We start from the raw sequence: 5,000 nt of genomic DNA on the forward strand, positions 1-5,000 counted from the left end.
GTACAATAAGTAATCATAAAAACAACCTTCCTCTCTCTCTCTCTCTCTCTCTCTCCTCTCTTCTCTACTCTCTCTCTCTTCTCTCTCTCTCTCTCTTTCTCTCTCTCTCTCTCTTCTCTCTCTCTCTGCAGTACCTTCTTTTATGTAAAAACACATCTTCAATAAACGAAGCATTCACAAGACACCGAGGAAGTCATATGAAATATAGATAATATTTCCCCGTTGCTAGTATAGTTATACAGATTATTCTTTTCATTTTTACGAGAGTAATATCATACTTTATATACCAAGACAAAAATAAAATAATTACGCATTACATGATAAGAGTAATGTAATATTTTGGGTCACTGTTGATCTAGGTTAATGTTTGGGGCCTGAACATATATATCAGAGAACTATTTTGAAGAACTGGGTCAAGATGAGATACTGAAGAGGAGAGCTGAATTCCTAGGAAAGCGCAAGAGGTCAAGGCGGGATTATAAGTTTATAAATTCGTAATTCGTCTTTTTTTTATGAATACTCTACTACATAAAAAGATTAACATTATTGTGATAAATATAAGAGTTTCTAGCTTGGTTTCCTTTCATTTTTATGGTATTCATTAAATTACTTTATATCCCATTTATTCAGGATACTAATGCAAGGAATTTTACTTTCAAGTGTATTACATTTAACAAATGCAGAAGAAATCTAGATAGTTCATTTTATGAGCCGATTTTTGTCGCAATAAAATATAGAATCATGTTATACGGAAAACCGTTAAGAACGTAATTTTAATTAGATTCTCCGTAAAACTACTATTTTCAACCGTATTTCAGTAAAATACAAGCGACCGTAATTATACCCTATTTTGTTATTATCTTCTATGGATTGGTGACCGTGATATCAATCCTTTACATCAATATATCCGTTTTTAAAACGGTAAATGTCTGGCAACATTTATTCCAGAATTTTTACCATTGTTCACGCAAATTTCTAAGTGAATTTACGGAGAAAAGGGGAAATGAAAATGTAATTCATTTTTCAAAACTGATAAAACAGCAGAAAGTAAAATGAATCTCTCCATGCTTCAGACTTAAATTTATAATAATATATATAAAGTAATAACAAAAAGAATGTCTCAATATCAGCAAATAAGAATATCCATATATTGTTCAAATCGAAATTGTCGTTTCAGTGAAGCAGGTACGGAGCTTCATGCTACTGGAGATAGGGGTAGGGGGATATTAACCGTTCATCGAACCCCCCTAACATACAGACACATAAATAAAGGCAAAACTAAATTTGACTCATTAAATTATTTGCTCACTGATAAATCCAAATCAAAATGGGAATTGTTTTTAGAAGCTTTAAATGTATTATTATTATTATTATTATTATTATTATTATTATTATTATTATTATTATTATTATTATTATTATTACGATTGTCAATATTGTTATTTTTATTATCATTATTATTATTATTATTATTATTATTATCATAATTTTCTTATTGTTATTATTATTATTATTATTATTACTTGCTAAGTCACAACCCTAATCGAAATAGTAAGATAGTATAATCCCAGAGTCTCCAACTGGGAAAATAGCCCAATGAGGAAAGGAAACAAGGAAAAATAAAACATTTTAAGAACAATAACATTGGAATAAATATCTATATAAACTATAAAAACTTTACTAAAATAAGAGGAAAAGAAATAAGATATAATAGTGTGCCCCAGTGTACCCTCAAGCAAGAGAACTCTAACCCAAGACATTGGAAGACCAGGGTATAGAGGCTATGGCACTAGCCAAGACTAGAGAACAATTGTTTGACTTTGGAGTGTCCTTCTCCTAGAGGAGCTGCTTACTATGGCTAACGAGTCTCTTCTACCCTTACCAAGAGGAGCCACTGAACAATTACAGCGCAGTAACCCCTTGGATGAAGAAGAATTATCTGGTAATCTCAGCGTTGTCAGGTGTATGAGGACAGAGGAGAATATGTAAAGTATAGGCCAGAATATTCGATGTGTGCGTAGGCAAAGGAAAAATGAACTGTAACCAAAGAGAAGGACCCAATGTAGTACTGCCTGGCCAGTCAAAAGACCCCATAACTCTCACATGAAAGTGGGGTTACATTATATTCGATAGTTTTTATTTCACTCTGTGGCGGGATGTTGCAAGGACAACCCCAACACCCTGAATCACACTTACTGACAATGGTCTCCACAAAACAAACTTTCCCCTTACGTAATCTACAACCAGACTCTTTGACAAAAAGGACGAAATAAACAAAACATATCCTAAAAACTATATTTCCTTACAAACTAAAACGCTCAACATAAACCAAAAAAACACACTTATCAATAATCATACACTTAACACAAAACAAACATTAATCATACCACCATTCAAATAAACCCTCAAAATAAATAACGCTGAAAAACTTACAAAACACAAAAAAAAAAAAACGTAACATAATTCAAATAAACCAAATTTAAACCCTAACAAAACTTAAAACTAAACCGCACAACCAATATGTAATAATTATATCTATATAATTCTGAGTGGACACCTTCGTCCACACAAGGCCAACAGTCTTTTATAGCCAAAAAACACAACTCTGCAGCAACCGGACCGCTGACAAATATTAATGCACAATTGCACTAATCATCATCATCATCATCATCATTACGCCAACCCAATTCCTTCAACCGGGCGGGAGCGTTACAGCATCTATTTCATCAAGATCCACAGAGCAATCCAATCAGGTCCTTAAACAATCCAAGTCATCAATAATTCATTCCAAATCTGAGCAATCGTATCAAATTCCTTAAACAAGCCACGTCGTCAACAATCAAATTCACATAGATTTCTCCCCAAAGGATAAGTCTCACCAAGGAGGAATCACGGCCTGCAGAAATAAAAAAGAAAAACACTTACGAACACTCCTAACTAACTGAACTATCACACTATAATCAATGATAAATAATAGATTGTTCCTATCATTCACAATCACGACAAGCAAAGATAAACTGTACCTACTCAGAATATAAATTATCACTTCCACACTGGTAAAAATATATAATAATAATAATGCAGTATTCAAAGGACACACAGTACTGACGCTTCCTGCAGTCAAATCAAAATAAGCCTTCACCCAAGACATTCACCACTGTCGTAACCTAACTAAAAACATAAACAAACAATCTCATTTATACCAACAGTCTTTCTCACCACCAACGATCGATACACTAACTACTTTCGCTCGCTAACACAATCTCTCTCTCTCTCTCTCTCTCTCTCTCTCTCTCTCTCTCTCTCTCTCTCTCTCTCTCTCTCTCTCCTCTCTCTCTCTCTCTCTCTCACAGGATTTGGCAAAAAACTAAAATTAAAATAAAGCAAAAATAAATCCTCTACAGCTCTTCACATGTATTCTAATCTTTATAAATATAAAACAATATCTAGTAGAAAGAAAGTAAGGTTTATGGGAGTAGGTTTGTCTGTTTTCCCTCCAGATTCAGAGCAATGAACATATAATACTCGATATATTAAACCTTATATCGAAAAAGTAACACAAAATCATTTGAAATCAACATATATGAATGTGAAGGAAACTAATTTGGGAAATGATTCGCTCCAAATTTGCAATGCATGAAATTTGTCTATTGATTTGATAGTTCTCTTTTATTAAAATAAGTTTAATTGTAACGAAAAGACTTTGCTCAGTGTTTGAATTATGTAATAAAGAAATTAAAATAAGGCAGTATTCATATAAAATATTTAGTTATTGTCATGGTGGCGTTTGTAGAAATTATTGCAAAATATGAAGATTTATGAATATCCGAATAAAAGGGAATTCATTGGAATAAGATTTAAAGCAGTAAAAGTTATAATTAATAAACTCTCTGGTGACTGGTCTCTTGTTTCCGAATTTATATTTAACTAATATTTCACTATAAAAGACAGCTAGCACAAATATAATCTTTGAGACCATTATGAATATGCACGAACACACGCATATATATATATATATATATATATATATATATATATATATATATATATATATATATATATATATATATATATATATATATATATGTATATATATATATATATATATATATATATATATATATATATATATATATATATATATATATATATATATATATAAAGCAATGTATTCTTTTTATCTACTTTTATGTCATAAAATTGAACAATATTTTTATTTTACTTTGCCGTATCGGATACAGTCATTAGTTAAAATGTCATTCTAACCTAGATCAAGGAAACATGAATAACATGAATTTCCATATAAATATATTTTAAAACCAATTTCTTCCCCCAATAAACATATTTTAATTAACTTGTATGTTTTTGATAAATCACAAAGTCTAAATAGATAATATTTTTTATTTCATTTATCAAGCAAGCACCTTTTGTTTTGCAATTTATTTGTCCTGGATTCCTATATTCCTATTTTTCAATTTTCGGCCTCTAGTGTTTAAACTCACATTTTGTTACTAAAAAAACAATTTCTCACCGGAGATTCGTGGCAAATATTTTATCTTCATCCGTGATCTCAACATTGTTAACTTCAAAACCAATTTAATGAATAATAATTATTATTATTATTATTATTATTATTATTATTATTATTATTATTATTATTATTATTATTATTATTATTATTATTATTATTATTATTATTACTACCTCCGCTAAGGAGGTTATGCGTTCGATCTGGACTCTAGTTTATTGATTTATTTATTCGTCTGTGTGTCTGTGGACAGGGTTACGTCGAAACTACTCGACTGATGTTGACGAAATTTTCACGACGGTTCTAAGGTTATGTACGACCGTGTTAAATTTTGGCGATGATCCAGTTCCAGATTTAGTTCATCTATTTACTTCTTTGTCTCTGTGTATCTCGACACAGATGACGTCAAAATTACTAGACAGATTTTGAAAAAATTTACCACATATATATCTCTGGTCATGGGTGACCCCCA

Source organism: Palaemon carinicauda, chromosome 7, assembly GCF_036898095.1.
Source record: "Palaemon carinicauda isolate YSFRI2023 chromosome 7, ASM3689809v2, whole genome shotgun sequence".
Classification (NCBI taxonomy): domain Eukaryota; kingdom Metazoa; phylum Arthropoda; class Malacostraca; order Decapoda; family Palaemonidae; genus Palaemon; species Palaemon carinicauda.